The 20,867-nt window shown below is 42.3% G+C and overlaps 1 protein-coding gene across 7 annotated transcripts in view; it reads left to right on the forward strand.

Annotated features, from left to right (window-relative positions):
• Nucleotides 1-20,867, forward strand: part of LOC139755024 (paired box protein Pax-5-like) — a 227,479-nt gene that overhangs the window by 58,445 nt on the left and 148,167 nt on the right. For 4 of the 7 annotated variants that reach the window (XM_071672954.1, XM_071672958.1, XM_071672960.1 and 1 more), the window contains exon 1: nucleotides 11,879-12,449. The exons of 1 other annotated variant lie outside the window; for it this stretch is intronic. The gene's annotated coding sequence lies outside the window, so the exon portion shown is untranslated. Of the gene's footprint in view, nucleotides 1-11,877; nucleotides 12,450-20,867 lie in introns of those variants that run through there. 2 more of the 7 variants (XM_071672957.1, XM_071672962.1) reach the window with 2 other exon arrangements.

Consider the following 20,867-nt stretch of genomic DNA (forward strand, 5'->3'; position numbering starts at 1 on the left):
TTATTAAACTTAACCAGATTTCGTATACCCCAATGGGATACGGGTCCAAGCCTGAGTTTTTTCGGTAAGTTTTAACGAGACGAGATGCAGATCGAGTGAGAGAGTTAGGAGCAGATCTGGATGTGGAGGAAAGCAGTGCTGAGTCTTTAGCTTATGAGTACATTGGCTTATTTGTGAAAGACGTGGAAATCGTTGACAAAAAAGAAAAATGTTGTAGGAGACAAAACACAACCTTGAGGGACACCGCTGTTGATGGAGAAAGGGGGAAAGATTGATCCATCAACAAACACGGAGATTGGTCGGCCATAGAAGAGATTATATATGAGGAGGAAGGGGGGGGGGGGGGAGAAGCCAAATGAGGGGAGCTTAGAAATTAGAACCCAATGCAACGCCATGTCAAGATATTAACAGTATATCTCGCCGTACGAAAGCCATACTGGTGATCAGACAGAAGACTGGGAGATTCAAGATGTTTAAGTATATGGGAGGTGAGGAGGGAAATCAAGGACTTTAAAATTGGTAGTTGTTAAAGCTACAGGACGATAGTTTGAGGAGTTAGGACGGTCACCCTTATTAGCGATGGGATGTATCAATATATTCTTCCAAGAAATAGGGAAAAATTATGGTTTTTCACAAAATCTGAACAGGCGAGGAAGCACAGGTTCAGTTTTAGAAGCAGACTCTTTCAGTATTTAGGAATGGATAACTTTAGGACCAAAAGCCTTGCTTGTGCCCAGAGGGAGAACGGTTTCCGGACATTTCGAAAAGAGATTACGCGAAGAGGCATAGGATTACTAAGAGGAGCCTCTGAAGGTGAAGCAATATTAATCATGCAAGGTATAGTTGAAGGAGAAACGGAAACCAAAGAGAGTTGCTTTGTCTACTAGGGAGACAGCTATGGTGCGGTCAGAATGGATATATATATATATATATATATATATATATATATATATATATATATATATATATATATATATATATATATATGTGTGTGTGTGTATGTGTGTGTGTATGTTTCTGTTTCTTTGTGAGTGTGTTTGTGTGTGCCTTTTTGTGCAATATATTCGCACAATATCGACTGCCAGTTTCTTGAATCTTGGGGTTATGAAAATATTCTAACAGAATATGACAGCTAAGTGGTATCAAACCCTCCGAAAAATATAGGTAAAAATCTTACCATTATAGTCATTTGCATAAGGCGCACATGGGTCAAACTGACCTCAACGTAAACGACCGGGTCAGTGAGCACAGGAGAGCAGTTAAGATATAACCTAAGAGAAATATAAATCGAATATCTTTATTTATGCTCCTAGTGAAGAGCTCAGTATGTACTTGAGTACTGCCCCAGTTTAAGTCAACCTGCAGCTTCGAAGGGGAAAAGAATCGTTGAATCTTCCTTCATTCGTTGTCTGCACACTGATTATTATGTCTCTCTTCAGGGCAGTGGAATCCAAACCCTATCACATTGGCCCCCACTAAGAGGATTATCCCAGGCCCACACCTTACTCTGACCCATATGACTGAAGTTGCCAACCTTCCTCTGGTGATGCCGGTCTTCCCCTGACCTTGTCGAATTTCTTTTGTTCTAAAATGTATAAGTGTCCTGAGGAGGGTCCTGGTACTTGGGCCAAAATATAGAGCTCCCAGGTTCTCTCCTTTATTTTTCAGTGCAGGTATTATACTCATATATATATATATATATATATATATATATATATATATATATATATATATATATATATATATATATATATATATATAATTCACCATCATACTCGTTCAAGATCTATGTTGCTGACATTAAGCAGCTTGTCCCATTCTCAGAACAACTTTGTTCATAGTTGCCGTTTGCTCAAACGTCACTCCTACTCGTATGTGTTGCATAGCGCTGCCTCCACGCGAAGAGCACCAAGAGTTAAACGAGATGGGAAGAAAAGACCATTATTCAGATCCCTCCTGATGCAAAGCCGTCTTTATCTACAGTACCGTCTGACGCTGTCAGTAATGTTAGCAGCACTTTGCAATTACCGTTCAACACTTCTTAATTAGCTCCACGCCTCTCTGCCCCTGGTGATTCATGCTGTGTAAACACTGGCCTTCAGGGAATTGCTGTTGTTTCTTATCACGTCCTTGGTATTTTTCCCGTTCGCAATAAAATGTTTTGCAAAGCCCCCTGAAGATATAGGGCACCTCTGTGGATCATGCTCGTGGGACCAGTAATTAGAAATTAGAATTTTACTTAAGAATGTTTTTGGGTGAAACTGACAAAGAATTTTTTGTTCCTCCACAAATATTTTAAAAGAGAAAGTATTCTTGCAACGTCCAAAATAGATAAATGCTTTTAGACTCGAAGAGAAACTCCACTTGAGGAAATATGATTATCTCGTATTTAGATTAAGAATTTCAGACTCGCCTCCAAATTTTCATGTAACAAATCGCAAAACCTGAAGTTTGAATCCATAACATTGCTGATCACTTACATCACACACAGGTGAAGTATCTACGACACGCATGCATAAATCATCGTAACTCCCTGGCTCTTGACGTCACTAATCATGAGTACAGGGAGTGTGCGTCTATGACCGCGCTTGATACTTGATTCCTGCAGGACTGTAGACGCATAACGAGGTGGAGCTGGAGGCACATGGTCTATGATGAAAATCGAAACTCGCGCAGTAATCACACACCGAGACGAGCAGATATGAGTAGCCTTAGAGTACCAGGTTCATAAGACCTATCATCAGTGGGATGAACCTGGTACACTGGGCAATACGTGCACACACCTGGGAACCTGTGCACACACCTGGGAACCTACCCAGCCCTATGAGTCAGGTCTCCCTGCGTCATACGAGTGATCAGTTGTGGGTAACGGTACCTGAATCCTGGGGTTCACCCAGCTGAACGCATCTTGATTCCTACATCCGGCAGCTAAAAGGTTCAGTTTACCTTACGCCGAGCTTCGGTACAACAATAAACAGGAAAATATGATGTGATCATGTTGTTATGTCGTCACCTGATCACGTGCCACTGTTTTAATTGCGTCGTCTTAGTGCTGTTTTTTTTTTATTGCAACGGTGAAGTTTTCTTTCAATGTAAACAATATCTCGTGACACAGCTGAGTGGTTTTTCTAAGAAAGAATCAGTTTCCAGGTCTTACATCGTAGCAAAAGAAAAAAAAAAAAGTTATACGAGTGAAATGTATGTGTGTGTGTGAAACTTTCTCTAAGACTGGTTCAAGGATGCATGACTCCAAGGCGCACATCAATGACAAAGAATTTAAGAGTATATAGGCACTTATGTGTGTGCACCAAGGGTGTTGTTTTTGATAAAACTATTATTGCCAGACGGCGTCTTGTGGGGGAGATTATTGTTAAGTCGCCCTGTGCTTATTGTTTCCGTGAGGTTGATGCACACTTATCAGTGTAACATTGATTTCATCTTTTAATCCTTAGACTCATCTTTGAATTGTGTGGAGAATAGAAGCTGTACATCATATTTATGAGATCTGCTACATGGTTGTAATGTCATGGCAGCAGCTGCTGGTTGACTGGGGTCACGCAATGCTTCTTTCCGAGTTATAGAACTTGGCTTTATCGGTGTGAGTTTGTCTCCTTCCTCTCTACCCATACTAGGACTGTGATTAGTCATCTCTTCTGTTGAGTACCTTTCGTCCTGCCTTATCTTTTGTACAACTTGTTTCTGTATTTCTTTTATGCTGTTCAACAACTCTTGGTTCCTCTTTTCCTCCCTCCCATATCACTTGCCTCTGATATTGTGAATATGCTCCAGTACAACCTTGCCACATGCGTGTCCTCTACTTCGCGCAGCAGTAATCCATCCTGTCTCCCGACTCGTTTCCTTTCTTCTCCCTGTTATTTCACAGGCCTCTGTTCCAAGTTCGCCTCCATTCTCTGCCACACCAGTTCTCTGGAACGAGTTACTTTCATCTGTTTTTTGTCCAGATGGTTCCTCATCCTTCCTCATCTTTCCTGCCCTTACTCTCAGTTTCCATCCTCCATATCGGATGTAGTTCAGCTTTTTGAACTTGCACCTTCGCACAAGTGGTAATTGTCTGGTTATCCTAAAAGTACTCCCAACATTTCTAAGTTGTTTTACTCCGTCATTCCACCTTTTTTTGCCTTTTACCCGTCTATTCTCAGAGTTTCCTCTTTTCCTTACCCTGACACAGCCCTACTTTTTTCCCCTTCTCCTCCGTCTCTCCCTTAATTTTTCCCTCGTACGTTATTTGTATAGTGCTTTTTCCCCTCACCTCACCAATGTTCGTCTCATCACTTCCTTCTCATCCATCTCTTTCCTTTTTCCATTCTGTATTCTTGTTTACTTTTGTTTCACTTTTTCTTATATTTCAGTTTTAACCCCATCCTTAACATTTCCATTGTTCTCTTCCCAATTTTCATCTTTTATCTTTTCCCTGTTGTCCTGTTTCCCCTTCTCTTCTCTTCTCTTTCCCTTCCCAGCTCACCAGGTTTATTGGGATCTATTCCTTTGCCTGATGTCGCTCATTTCTTTGCTTTATTCTCCCTCATCCACGTAGAGTCCTGTACAGGTTCACCCCTACACCTCCCGTAAATCTTTCTTTATATTGTATTCCATCTGCTTACCTTCACCCCACGCCTCACACCTCTTCTTCCTCTTCTCCTTCCTTTCCTGTAACCGACTCTTCACTCACTCCTATGCCCTTGCCTCTTCCAACTCCTTTTAAACCACCTTACTATATCCTTCCTCATTCTCCCTAACTGCTCTCTCTTCTCCTCGGCTGCACGACCCTCAGGTTAGCCTTCACGTGTTCTGGAGCAACAATATACCTGCCGCTTATTACCGATGCACATCCGGAGTGAGCGGTGTATTATGTGCGGCTGTGGTCATTACCGGGTTTTAGTTGCGTGTTTTGCGGTGTAAGTGGAAGATGCCGGTGAAGGTTGTGTGTGTGTGTGTGTGTGTGTGAGAGAGAGAGAGAGAGAGAGAGAGAGAGAGAGAGAGAGAGAGAGAGAGAGAGAAGAGGTTATCTACTCACTTAAGGATGATAACTGCGTTTTCTTCCAAGTAAACTGCTCGTCCTGACTGTATAACTGGAACACAGTCGTTGTTTGCGTTGTGGTTCTCTGGCCTCCGTTAGAATGCGTAACGCTCATCTCATGTGAGACTCACACTAACGTAAACTTCATCTGTTTGTCCAACGTGTCCATTTCAGATCCCCACCTCAAGCCAGATCCTCATCATAACTTCCACACCCTCATAGTGCATTTTGCACTCTCAACATATTTTCCACACCCTCCGCACATAGACGAAATCGCTCGATTAACAAGTTAGGATCGTCTTGGATCTAGCGAGCGACCCCCTTTTGTCGATGTCATGTCTGATAGACTCCTTTGTCATAGACTCATCTAATACTTGGCAGTGTTTATCGTGTCTACCGCCACTTAGTCATATTTTTTTGTGACTCATTTCGACTTTACGTCGCATGTTGGTGTCATGTCGGAGTGATTATTGCATCAGTGGATGTCCCGTATTGCGGGATACGTCATTGCTGTCATGCCCGTTGCGACGCTGCATCATGCCATACACGTGATGGCGTAATTCTCTGGGTGACACTGGAACGTGAGCAGGGTGCGTCATGCGGCCACGGGAGTGTTTCATGACGCTTCGGAAGGAATGCGTCACGCGTGTGTCTTGCTTCACGACATTCTTTTAATGTTAAACATGGTGTACAATGCAAATGCGTCATGCCTGCGTTGTGATCGTGTTGCTAAACTTCCTGAGCTTAGCTGTATTTGAGTCGGCGTGCGCTCGCTGGCGCTGTCGTAACGTGGTCGTCGTCCTGGTGACTGCCCACACAGATCTAGATCCATGGTCAACTACAGGGCTCTCCAGAAGGATGACTAGGTGTATGACAAGCTCTCACGATGAGGAGATACATTCCGTAATGTTCTGTGCTTCTTGTGACAATGGAGGAAACGCGAGTTTGAATAAAGGAAGTTTGTCTTTAAGGGAAGTCATGGTCAACTTTACGCTTCCGAGATGCAAAAGAAGGAAGTGAATTATTCATTACATGGATCATAGTTGCTCTGCTGTTGTGCTGTGATGTATTTGTAGAAAATAGGGATTTTTTAGTCTGTTCATATATTTATATATGTGTGTACCAGTAGCGCTTCAGAAATATATGATTTCTCACTCGAAGGAGTGCGGCTACGACGGAGTAAAAAAAAAAGGCATTTACGAGAAAGACTACTTGGGGAACATACTTTATCCTCCATGAACCTTTGTTTTTTGATGGTACTTACATTCAGAACTCCAGACATAATCGACTCAGGGGTAGGGTTACAGTAGAGTGGTCAGAGGAACACTAGTAAGGGGAGAATAATCATTTGTTTGATTAAGACCAAATACCCATCCGCTCTTTAGTGTGTCTTGCTGTCGGTTGCTGTATGATCACTTTCGATATAGACTGTTCTATTGATGTTGTATGAGAAACCTTACGAAGGATGAAATAACTGTAGATAATGATTACATATTTGTACAATCCGATATGTCAGTCCACCCTCGCGAATCCTCCGAGATTCCAAACCTGAAATTTAGTTTTGGTGATCTTTGACCTTTGATGATGATTAGTTACAATAATAAACACCCGTCTACGCATACCATTTTCAAACTGGATCAAGAAGTAATATCATTTTCTAGAGTCTTGCGCCTATTTTTTGACCACATTACGTCAGAGAGAGAGGCATTCTACTTCTTCGGAAGTGATATCATTACGTTAGCTGGATGGAGGACGTTTTACGGGACTTTATGTGAGCTGTGAGAGAAGTGTGGTCAGCTGAGAGGCTCGCCGACGTAAGAGGTAATCAGCTTTTGTGGGGTGTGGCCAGTACTCCACAGTGTGATGTGTAAGGTGGAGGGGATGATGGGGTGGCAATAGTGACCAGTGGGTGTATATCAGTTCGGGTAAGGTGGAGAATCTTCCCTAAGCTCCTTGCTTTATCAGTGCAACTCACTACTCTCCCGCTGAGGTGAGGATCCCTGTTATGAAAAGGGAAGTGTCTTACAAGAAAAAGTCCTCTCCTGGCTCCTTGCATTGTTCCTTCTTTTGGGAAGTAATACAGGAGAGAACGTATGTATATGGTGGTGTGAGCCCGAGTGGTTACTACACGGCTCTCAGGTGCTGTGAACCAGAGACCTATATATCAAATCAGTCAGGACAGATGATATCTTCCGTCTTAAATCTTCAGGTATCACAAACGAAGAAGCTGGTGCTGTGAACCCTTGCTGGTTCTCTGCGACCAGCTGGTGTTATTATGACGACTGGCGCTGTGAGCCCTTGCTGGTTCTCTGCGACCAGCTGGTGTTGTTATGACGACTGGCGGTGCGAGGCCGACTGCTGTTGTATGGGTGGTCGGTGTAATGAGTATGTCCGGCTTTGTGATGATAGTACGTAGGTGCTGCGAATCTGACTGGTGCTCGGTCGTTGCCAGTGCTGTCAGTGTGACTGGCGCTGTACGTTCGACTGTTGTAAGGGACTCACAGAAAGACTTGTCTCTTACGTTTGATGGGGAGAACTGGATGATTAAGAGAGAAATGAAGGGAGAGCAGCGCCACCACAAGTACCTCGCGCCTGGTAGGGAGAGGGAGAGGAAAGGACTGGAGTAACCACCACCACAATGTCTGTCTCATACCTGGCGGTGGGAGGGAGGGGGTTGAAATGGAAAGATGGGAGAAGTGACGAGAACTGTCTCCACCACACCTGCCACACACCTGGCTGGGGAAGAGAAGGGAGATGAGGGGGCTGAGGGGGGGGGGGGCTGCTGGAGGAATATGAAAAAGGATGAGCAAGGATGAGAAGAGAAAGGTGGAAAAAGTGATGGGAAAAGAACGTGAAAGATGAAATATATAGGAGGGGGAGAGGATGCTAAGATATATGAAATAGAGGATAGAATGAGATGAGTAATAAGTGTCAGAATTAGAGTGTGGAGGTGGGAGGAAACAGAGATGAGTAATATCAAATAATCAGGAAAGTGAAGATAAAAGGAAAATGTATATATATTGTCAGAGAAGAGAAAATGTATGGTACTTGGGAATAGCAGAGGACGATAGTTTGAGGTTCTTTACTACGTAGTTTTACAACTCTGTTGCTTGATGAAATTTTTTCACACTTGTTTCATCTTCCTTCCATTTAACTTAACAGAACTTTTTATTTCTGGTCATTCTATCATTATTTAAAGTAAAGAAATTATTATGAGTCATCAAAATGACTTACTTTGCGTAATCTTTGCTATTCAAGATGAATATGATTTTAGTTCCTACTTTTTAGGTGACAGGATTAGTTTTGTATCTTTTTTTTTTTGGTCCTTTTCATTTACGTTTTTCATTAACGTTGGCGACCAGATCTGAACAACGTAATCTCACTATGACCTGACCAAGACGCTGTAAAGTCTAAAAGTATAAAGGAGGAAATCATACATGCCACTATGGCGATGGTGGTTGGATTGATGATGTCATTGGTAGTAGTAGCGAGGGTCTGTGGTGGTATTAGCGGCAGGGAATGATGATAGTGGTGGTAGTGGTGGTGGTGGCAGCGTTAGTAAAAGATATAGTTACGGCGATGTTGTCACCAGTGGAGGCTAGTCAAAATGGTGATGATGATAGTGAGGGTTGTTGACGGTAGTTTGGATGTGGAGAACTACCAGTTTGATGATGGTAGGCTTTATGAAGGGTGATTACATAGCTATGAAAAAAAAAGGATTATGATGGTGTTAGTGGTGAAGGCTGGTTAGAATCGTATGAAAGATGGGAGCAAGGAGTAGCTGCAGTAATGATGGTGACAAGAATAGTCATGGCCGGTCAGGGTGGAGATCATGAGGATTGGCTGATGGTTAGTAGTAGTGAGGGAGAGCTGATCATGATGGTGATGGCAGGTTGAACGGCCGTCCTTGGTGTCGCTGGGGGTCAAGGCTCGTCAACTGCCCGGGGCGGACGAAGTGAGGCAAGGTCGCCGACACTGGCGAGAGTCTGGGTACACGCAAAGATCGCTCAGGTGTTAATTAGTATTCATTCGACCCGGCCACTTTAATTTCATCGGTTATCAATTGACTATGATTAATCCACTCTTTGTTTCGTCTTCAGTTTCATACCTAATTATTGGAGAAAATGGGGAGGGAAAAATATAACTTTCTTGCATTATTACAACTACTGTCATGACCATTGAAAGTTGTAGGAACCGTTTTTCGTTTCCCCTCGTAACGATAACCTAAACCAATCAGTAATGCAAGCTGGAAATATTTTCAAGGACATATGTACACCCTATTCAATAGAGATTTTAAAAGGGGTTTTGGCCGTCCCTAAGTTGTATCGCTGCCATGAATATGCTGGTCACGCTGCCTTCACTTGCTGCAGAGGTTGTCCAGCCAGGGGTGAGGGCGGCAAGCCAGGAAGTCCCCAGATACCAGAGGCAGGAAGTCGCCGAGACGTGAGAACTTGTGAAAGAGTGTGATGCTCCAGGTCACCTGCAACATCGTTGGCTCATCTACACCACCTGGCCTCTACTCCCGCGCTCTTCGCTTATGTCTCGCGGCTTCTACACCACCTGGCCCGCCAATCGTGGACGAGGCTTCTGAGCTGTGTTTTGCCACCTGAATCTCCAGTCAGCCTTCTCAGAAATCGTCTTGATCACCAAGTATTGCTCGTACTGATTGTAGTATCGTCTAGGTTTGTGCAGCTGCAAAAGTTGTACACTAGTAACGTCCATCATGAATGCGCCTCAAGATTAATCTCTTTAGCCTCTCGTGTGCTCCTGTTTCGAGCTAATTATCATCGTTGTTATTAGTTCCATACAAAAGTATAGACATGGATGAAGCCTTCGTCAAGGGCAAGCCATTAAGGATGACGAAGGATGCGAGTAGTTATTCTAAGACTGCTCGCATGGCTTCCCTATGAAACAAGAGTAGAGAATGTGTGATACACGCTTTAAGAATTATGTGTGTGTGTCCTCATCAAGTTTATGATTGCATGAAATGACATGTATCATTTTTCTGGAGGGAGAAACGCAGTATACAGTGCAATGTTAATGTAGCTTTCACGCAAGATGATTTGGTCACCGGTAGCGTTTCAGAGAGGGTGTAATTGAGATCACTGCCTATTTTGCGTTGAAATTTCCAGGTACGTAGGATCAAAAGAGTGATGGAGGCTCATAGGGTGTGTGCTTTATTCACAAGAGAACTTGGAAACGTGTATTGTTGTTGTGCTGGTTCGCGAGACAAAGACAGAGAGAACGAGGGATGAGGTACTGGCTGGATACATGGGTCCAGCCAGGGGCCGGCTGCCCAGCGCTGGGTCAAGGTGGCTACATTAGTATGATCGCTGGATATTGGTACCGCATCAGTCATACCACGCGCGGGAATCTCTAAGGAGGATCTTGCTTTATCTCTCTAAGTGTCCTATACACTTAGTGATTTATCTATCTATCTATCTATCTATCTATCTATCTATCTATATATATATATATATATATATATATATATATATATATATATATATATATATATATATATATATATCACCATTTCCCGCGTTAGCGTTAAGAACAGAGGACTGAGCCTGAGAGGGAATATTCTCACTTGGTCCTCTTCTTCGTTCCTTCTTTTGGAAAAGCAAAAACTGGAAGGGAGTATTTCCAGCACCCCGCTTTCTCCCCTTTTTAGTCGCCTTTTACAATACGCAATGAATACGTGGAAAGTATTCTTTCTCCCCTATCCCCAGGGTATACACTACGGTTGATCACAGTGATACACGTGATCTAGTATTTGCTGATAACCACGAGTTAAGATGATGAACCACGGTGAGGTAGGATATCCGCCTTGGTGGTGACAGCGTAAGGGTACAGAGGAAGTCTTGGCAGTGTTAGTGTCGGAGTACAAAGGAAAGTTGAGTACAACCAACGGTAGCTTGGTGATGGTTCATTGGAAAGCTAGTTATCTAAAGGACGACTGAGAAGTAGCAATACGAGACAATAAGTACATGGTAGAAGAGTTGTAGGTGACTGTCTTGTTCACTTAGACGTATGGTATGGATGGATGAAGAAGGAGGGTCTAGTCATAACGTAGATGTGTTTTGTAAGTAGATGGAGTTAAACCAAACAACGTAGCTAGACTTTACAAGCAACCACTACAAATTATGTGCATCTATTTCTCAGTAATTTTCTGTTACAGTAAATTTTAAAGTTTCATCAAACTGTATACATGGTTGGAATCAAACAGCATAAATAAATGTTAGTTCTGCTTCTGTTTTTGGAAGAATGAGTCCATCCCGGGAGACAGGTTGGTGAAGCCACGTTGGCGTTGGTGGCTGACAGAGAGGAGGCAGAGCGGTGCATCAGCCGAAGGGACCATATCTTTACTGTGTGCTGTCGACCGAGGGGGCGAGCTGTAGAGCGAGGAAAGGAGTAGTGCTGACGTCATACTGCCAACTGTGGGCGTGAAGGCGGATTGGCGGGAGGGGCCGAATGCTGAAGGGTGGAATCGCACGGGCATGCAGCCTCTCACGCCCACCCCTCATCTACAACTTGGTCGCGATTTGACAGTAGGGATGCTCTTAATGCTTCAACGTTTAACAAATTCTGGACTGTATGGCAGTGGAAACCTTGTCTTTGGACTGAATGGATGAATCACAAAGAAAAGATCAAAGATAAAGATAGTGGTCTGCTGAGGCGACTTTGGGGGGTATGGAAGTGTCTCATGGAGTATCCCGTAACCGTGACGCGAAAGAGAGGTGGGTTACGGGGAAGGAGGCCTGGGTGGGCCGCGGGGGCGGTTCAGGCGAAGCGAAGGGGGCGGGCCGAGCAGCGTACTCCAGGGCGGCTGTGAGGGACCCACTCTCTTCGTGCAGTTGCGTGGCAGCCGCTCACTCGGCCAGTCGCGCGTTACGGTTGCTCTTGCAACCTCACCAGACAGAGCCTGTCCGTGTCCCAGTGCCTGACTGACCGTTCGATAACTTGATGGTAAGACCAGGCCGCTGGAAACATTCCGTCTCTTAGAGGGAGCTGGATTATACTCCAAGAACAACCTGACTCGTGGATTCTCAGAACAAAATTAAGAGATTGTAAATTAGAAAAAAGAAACTTTCTTTGGACACAAGTACTTTGGTTTCGTTGGTTTCAAATTTGTGGTGTGTGAAGAGTGAACGAGAGGTGAAGCGGCTCAGGAGCAGCACTTACTAAAAAGTTAGCAGCGAGGCAGCACCAAGTGATGTGATTTAAGTGCAGCATTCTGTATGGCTCTTAAAAGTGAAGGAAGTGACTCAGTACCCATCCCAAGGTTTGGAAATGTGTTGTCCTCTACCAGGGATAATTGAAGTCACAAGTACAGTTTCTACTTATGAGACTTTGCGTTGTCCACTCTGCTCTCCAGAAACCGAAAGTGTGTCTTTCCTTGGCTATTGAGGTGAATATTATGTATGATTTTCCTATGATGATATTGTTTTCACATTATATGTGATGAGCATATTACTAAATAGTACACTGATATTGTTTTCACATGAGCATATTACTAAATAGTACACTGACTTTTGCAGTTTCAATGTCAGATCAAGAAATAATCTCAAATAAAGTTCTTCTGTGTAGAATACTAACTCTGCGAATCTGCGACATCACGCAAGAATTTCACGAATTCTAGTGACTATATCTGACAGCATCTGTTGACTGACGTCTTTTGATTGACTTGACGTTGTAAAATGGACCTCTAATTGAATAAGCAGATTTCGTATCGACACACTTCCTGTACAGTTGAACAAGTTCGCAATCCTTTATCAAATGTCATTTATTGATCCTAGTACCAGGCATACATGTTGGATCATTTATTGCTTGATTACAAAGATAATTACAAGAGACATACAGAATTGTAAGGCTACATTAACAAGGACCCAACCTTCATGTTATGGACATATAAAGTAAGAACTTCTTGGGAGTCAGACGACCTGCATTCATTCCCGATACTCTGTGAACGCACTGGATATTTTCGTACAAGAGAGTTGGAACTCTCATTAAAACGCCTTGTAAGGGTGACGTTCAGTAGTATGCTGTATGTCTCTACAAGAATGAGAATCCTTCAGGGCTAAAGGGCAAAATGCTAATGACGAAAATTTTCATTAACTGCTACGAGCATGTAGATAATGGTTTGTACCACTACAATAGAACAAACCAAGAATTAACAGTGGAGCTCACGAGGAGACGGAATTAGCAACACAAACCAACCAGCGTTACATGTCTTGCTTGATCTTCACTCACTGACCGATGGGGAAGCTATAATGACCGGGATAGAACTTCCGTTAATAGGTCCCTCCAGCACCTGGCCTCTGGTTGCTTACCAGAGGGCGACTGGCCTGGGCCGGAGTACTGGAAGTGGGGGGAGGGGGGGGGGGGTGTTACAGTATAACTATAATAAACTCTGCGGGAATTTATCTTTTGTTTTCAACTCACGCCGTCGTCTTCGTTCACACATTTCACCGCATTTAAACGTATGTATGTATATATGTATATATATATATATATATATATATATATATATATATATATATATATATATATATATATATATATATATATATAGCACATATGGTTTCTACAAATGTGCGGCTGCAAACTAAGAACCATAATCACATATTTCAAGGGTGATCTAGACATATAATACAGTAACCATAAAAAGATGTAATATCCATATTTGAAATGGACAATTTTAACTATATTAAAAACATATTTGATTCTCACAACTTTTCAGTTCATCTTGAGATTAGGAATTTATTATACAGTGTCTCTCATTTCCTAGCATCAAATACTTTACACTGAACAGAAGCATTCTAAGCCATTATCACGAACTTGAAGATCAAGTAGAGTTTCTTATTGTTCTTTTCAACATTCATATCATAGTATGAGTACAGATAATGACGATCTTATCGTTAAAGAAATACTCAATAACCTTCAAAAGTTTCAAAACACCTACTATCACTTTGGTGACAATTACTGGGATGACTATCTCTTGATATAGGGCTACAAGAAGAGCCCCTGTAAACAGCTGTCAGAGAGACTGTTTCAGTGACCAATAATAATAGCCAATGAAATTCTTATCAGCGTAACTCATGATACATTCGCGACGGATCAGATCTTCAGATGTGGTGAGTCCCGATGGTGTTAAAGTTCCCTGGTGTGAGCTCGGGCACGTGCCCATAGTCAGATGAGGGTCGCTCATATGATCCTCCGCAGCTGTCGTGCCCGAGGGTGGAAGGCTACTACTATTACTCCGTCCCACATGCCAACGCCTCCTTTCTCAACTATATTTATCAAATTTCTGTCTTAAGAATGTCATGTGTCGGCCCGACAGTCTTCCCCTTCAATCCTCCATCCATCGTCTCTTGATCCCACGTAAACACCTACATGACTAACAAGACAGGATTATGATGATCTGAATAATTCAGTTCTAAGTGCGAACTTGGTAACTGTCGGGGTCGGGACAGTACCACCTGCCTGGGAGAATTGTCGGCTTCGTTTACCCCGGCGGCGCCTGCCCTGCCCGTCACCTCCAGCCAAAAGGAAAACAGGCAATTGGAGGCTCGTGCTGGTTCTGGCTAACATAATTACACATTCAACGTCTCATTTTTGCCGTAACGTTTCTGATGAGTAGAAGTTGTGAGGATAGAATAAGGAATAAATTTGCTCATTATTAGCTAGATGTATCATGAGGGATTTTTTCCTGAATTATTCATTGTCTTAGGTATAGGACAAGTGTAAAGTTTAACCGTGCTGCTTTCCGATTGTCGTTAAGTTATGAATGTTCAAAAGCACACAGTAAACCACTTGATGCATTAAAGTTATAGAACGAAACTTCAGAGCTTGAAGTGCACACAGACTTGTCCTAGAAGCAAGCAGCCATTTGTGCAGAACAGAGAATTCGTCAAGCGTATCATTGATGTCATATGAACTCAGGAAAACATCTAGCAAAGGTAATCAGCACTCCATTTTACCATCCCCCCCAGGCAATATAATTACGTTGTCTTGGATACATATATCTTACCTTAACCTCAAGTCTCAGGAGTCTCCTCTGTTCTTATGAGGCTCCTGCAGCACTCAAGAAGTTGGCCACGTCCACTGTCCGGGACCACAGGTAATAAAGCGTTCTTATGTTGTTTTCGTCTATGTGCAGAGAGTCCAGGGCAGTTGGGTATTAAGTGCTCTGTGTCTTACGGTAAGTATGTCGCGGTCATGCAGGGTCTTGGGATAAGTTGAAACGGTGTTTGTAGCTGTGTAGTAACAGGTGATGACCAGAGCGTAAGCGGGAGGGTGTGACTCCTGCTTGTCTAGGGACTGAGGCTTCTGATGGGTGTATGTCTGGTGGGTTAGAGTTTAAGACTGTGTTTGCAGTGTTATAGTTACTGGTGTGGGGAAGACGTCTGACGAGAGGTTACGGAAGTGTGAGGTTGGGGTAATCATTTTATTGTTACTAGGAGGTTGGGTTATATATATATATATATATATATATATATATATATATATATATATATATATATATATATATATATATATATATATATATGTATAATGTGTGTGTGTTTGTGTGTGTGTGTGTGTGTGTGTGTGTGTGTGAGTAAAAAGTCACCTTTCGCGCGGCTGTATCCTTGGGAAAAGTTTCCTTTCTACTGAACTCAACGGGACCAAGTTAAACAAACGTCCAGATATGTTATGACTCCATCGTATCCCAACTCTTGGTTAGAGACTCTTCACCTCTCTCCTTATCCTCCCATACAGCCTCACCTGACCCACTTTACACTCACCTTACTCCTGCAGAGAAGGGTTTGGTCGAGCCCTGGTGTGTAGTATCATTATCAACCCACTATAGCACCTCAGGACATCAGGTTCTCTGATGACGTGTCGGTGATGTGGTCTTGAGCACGAATTTATGTGACCCGTTTATTTACACGCTGTCGATGTTGTTTTGCCTGTGACGCTTTAATGAAGGTTATGAATGTACGAACTGTTCACTTTCACAATTGCTCGTTACTGAACGAAATGGGTCTGTACAACAGCGTTTGTATCGGCGTCTGCCGTGTGAATGGTGGTGAGGATTTGCATGCATTCATCTGTATGCAGATACCATCACGATCTTTCGTTGCCTTTTGTCATTGGAAAGAGGGACTCCCCATGTATACAGACACGACAACGCTTGGAATGTTTATAACAGACCTTAATGGAGTGTGAATGAACAGCAAAAAGAATGACATTGCTATAAAAACTACCCATTGTAAACAGATTTATTACTTACCAACAATAAATAGAATGGCTGCTACACGTATACCTTCACGTAAGGGCGGTAAATCACCAGTGATAAAAACCAAGAACTAAGCATACATTTATACCACTGCACTTCCTTCATGCACACACACACACACACACACACACACACCAAAAAATGCTGTGACGTATAAATGTGAGCGAAAGAAAATGTAAATCTTCAAAAATGACTTAGGTAAGTAAATACCTCATTCCCGTTTATACATGAAACATTCTGTTTTCCTCAAATTTCAAGAATTTTCAAACTCATCCAGACACACGGGACGCGCTTCAGGCACACACACACACACACACACACACACACACACACACACACACACACACACACACACACACACACACACACTAACTGTCACGCACGCGAGGGTCGCCTGGGATCAAATCAGCATAGGGTCGAATTCTGGTCATGGCACCCGGTCCACAGTCCACCCAGCTGTTTGTCATATCTTAGGGTCTGGCCGAAGAAATGAGCACCAGGCACAGGCTTTTGTGTGTGTGTGTGTGTGTGTGTGTGTGTGTGTGTGTGTGCATATATATGCACACAAGTTTAAGAGACGGGTCAGCACGAGTTTAAAGCTGCCTCCTCGTCACACAAATAGAATCTCTCTCACACACACACACACACACACACACACACACACACACACACACATGGACACGCACAACGCCGATATTGATCATTTGTGCGTATTAGGATGGAACCAGTCGACTAAAGTGCGCTACAAGAGAGGACCTACGAATGATGTGAGAAAGGTACTTAGATGTAGATAACTGACGAATATAGCGAAGTGAGTGATAAGACAGTGGAAACACAGAGCAACAAAAAGTTCTGGAAAATATTTGATAAGAGAGAGGTTAAGTGATAGGGTTCCAACAGAATATATGTCATCCTTGTATACACAGAAAGATAAGCACAAAAGCAGACACACAGTCACATATGCATACGTAATACATGTATGTAAAACGCATCTTTGATGAAAATGCTAAATCACAATTTGAATATACATCTTAAGTTTGGTCACCTTGCGAAAGGAGATTTTGCGAGTAACCAGAGAAAAATCATGAGCAACCGAATAGAACTAGACCCCCAGATAAAGGGGTTAAAGCTATGAAGGAAATGACACCCTTGAAATACCTAAGATTAGAAAACGGAGGAACTTTTTATTCCTCCGTCGTTTTGATGATGTGCTTAATTAATAATTCTTCAAAATGGCGAGGAATCGTACCTGCAAAAGATATAAATATTATCAGTAAAAGATAGTTAAAAAATTTCCGAGAAAATTCTATCATGGCAGAACAAGAGTAGGTTTTTAGATTAAGCCAAGAATAAAGGTGGTGGAGTCTGTAACTAAAGATAATGTAGAAATGTGTGTGACATATGTGTAGGGTTTAGATAGGGCCTCCGGTGTAAAGCTCCTTCCATGTAAGCGTAAATATGTAATTGCATAATTTACACACACACATACACACATACGAATTCCAAACAAACAAAACATGCACAGTGCATTACACACATGTGCACGAACAAAACACGCGCATACCTTTGCTCATACAAAGGCAGATCTTTGCACGCGAGCGCCCGCGATCTCTCTCGCAACCATTGTCTGGTAATTTACCCACGCCATTTGCAGTACCATGGGGACTGTTAACTTACGACCGTCCACTGTATGGCCTCCGAAGTGTTAATTCATATGACGTAACCACAAGGGATCGCCACTGCCCTCCAGTCCTCGGACGGTGGGAAAGGAAGTCATAGTGAGACGTGTAAGTGATAGCAGGGAGGGACGATTAGGGAGGCAATTGAGTGGAGCGAGAGGATTAAGGGAAGAGGAGTGGAGCAGAGGAAACTCGAGTACAAGGTGAATTGGAGAACAGGATGGAAAGTTCGAGGAATAAGGGAGCAGAGGAGAGGGATATCTAAGAATTGGAAGATGGAAGGTAAGATATGGATGGAGGAGCAGCATGGCCGAAATTAAGGTCACAAGAGAAATTGGAGAGGAGGAAGGAGAGAGGATCGATTGAAGGGAGGAAGGCTGAGTCTTATGGTAGACGGTAAGGAGCATTCGGGCACGACGTTGTGATGTATGTGCCTTATTCTGGTTAAACGCTGAACCTTACCTGATTAAATATTATGCAAACTTTGTTTAATTTTTCTCATAAGTTCTTTGAAAAAGACTGCAATATATGAATCAGAACAGTGCTTGTATAATATATATATATATATATATATATATATATATATATATATATATATGTGTGTGTGTGTGTGTGTGTGTGTGTGTGTTATCCATCATCATTTTCCGCCGTCTTCTCTGGGCTAATCAAGTCTAGCGACACTACATGGAAGAAACCAACGGGCCTCTCCTCATCTCTTATCTAGAGATAAGAGCCAAGAAAAGGAACTTCGTCATTTTTGTACAAGTATTTGAGTAATGCCGGTGGGACCGATTTTCTGTCTCATATATATTAATGATATTGACAACGGTTCACACTGCAAGATAACCAAAATTCACTGATAATGCGAAACTAGAAAATAAAGTCTACAAATGAACTTGAACGTAACAGCTTCAAACTGACTGACACAGACTGATGGACTGGTTATAGATGAATTAATTCTAGTATCGATAATTGCAGAGGGTTACATGTCGTTAGTGAATCGAAAACGCAAACTACAGTAGGAATTCCGTTAAAATGCAAAAGGTAAACGAGAAAAATGTGTGTGCGTGATAATCCCTGGTGATCTCCATCCAGGATGCAATTCACAGAAAGAGTGAAAAGAGCAGACAAAATTCTTGGAACCATAGAAGAGGGCCTTCGAATTTACGTACAGGGAAATCATCCTTATTCTTCTCATTTCATTTGTTCGTCCCCATCTTGAATATTGTGTTCAGTATTGGCTATCCTTCATAAAAGAGAAGACATAGAGAGAATGGAGAGAGTGCAGCGTCGACCTACCAAGATGATTCCCAACTGAGATGCAAATGCTATAGGCCAACTAAGCTATTTGAATCCCTTTAGCTTAGAATAGAGAAGGTTAAGAGGTGATTTAGTACAAGGAATCAAAATTCTGAAAGGCTTTGATAATCTTGATGTAACAAGCTGCTTGAGACTCGATTCGTTTGATTGAACTTGTAATAATGGCAATTTTATGGGCTCACGTTTTACCTCAAATAAGGCGAAGTACCCTTTTTTCAACTGGATTAACGATTAATATCGCATGATTTTCCAATTAAAGTTGTTGAGAGCGCTAGGGTTTATGATAGACTTGATAAGTATTGTGCTTCAAATCCACAACTTACTTTACTTGTGCTCCTTTAACATACTATTGACGATTTGTAGGTTATGCATATTGAATTATCTGTCTGCCTTCTCACTCTCACCACTCTAATTTGTGAGTTTCTGATATTTTCCACCATCACAAACAGCCTAAAAGAGAACCCAGTTGTCTGTTGCTGTTTGAATTCATTTGTATTTCCTTGTATTTGTATTACTTTTCTTTATAACGACTATTTACTTATCACTAAACATATTGCTGCTTCAGTGGTTACAAGCCTCTCACAAACACTCGGATCTTACGCTTGGTAATAGTAAAACACTACTGATGATAGAGCAGCTTTGGATAGAGAGCTATTCACCATAGGGATCTGGAAAATAAGGAAACATAATGTTCGGTAAGAGATCTCAAAAATATTTGGAATAAATAAAAAGTGAAGAACAAGTAAAAAGCTAACCAGCTCTTCATGAATATCATTCTTTTCGTCTTTTGAAATGAATGGGACATCGATCTAATTATACGATGTCACTTGAGGGTATTAATTCCATTTACATCATTCATATATTCCCTTGAAATGAAATGAAAATCAAATGAAGTGAATGAATAGCTTCCTATCACTGTACAGAAGAGTAGAGATGAAAAATGGAAATAGAAATAGGCATAACTCCTCGTGTAGAATTAGATTACATGTTGATGGGTAAGGTAGATTTTATCTCCATTCTTTGGTTGTGGCAGAAGCGTGTGTGTTGAATTCTTCAATGTGGGATTAGCGTTTTGTTTCGGTTGATGTTGGTTTATGTGAGAAAAGGGAATGAGTATTTTGAACGAAGGTTGAATGTGATGACTAAGAGGGCTTGGGACCAGTCTCATAAACTCACATTGTAATGATATTCATGGAAGATCTAGTTCTGGGCTAAGGTACATGTAGAATATGAATTTCATGAACAATATAATGTTTCCAGGGTTTTGCTCCTCCACAGCTAACCCATACCGTCTGGTTACTTCTGCTGCTGGTAATATGTTCTGGAATGGTTTAACGCAGTCCTGACTAATTATGGTAGTCGTAACGTTCGATGGTAACTGTGAATACAGGATGACATTGCTCTCCTGACATACATTAACCAGTTCATCACGCCTTATGAGGGAGACACCATGGAGACATTGCATACAATTTATGATCGTGGTGTAGCTGTTAACGTTCCCGACCGTGACACATGCACGGGCCGTCCAGGGTCGAGGGCATGGGTT

This window comes from Panulirus ornatus, chromosome 18 (genome assembly GCF_036320965.1).
Source record: "Panulirus ornatus isolate Po-2019 chromosome 18, ASM3632096v1, whole genome shotgun sequence".
Classification (NCBI taxonomy): domain Eukaryota; kingdom Metazoa; phylum Arthropoda; class Malacostraca; order Decapoda; family Palinuridae; genus Panulirus; species Panulirus ornatus.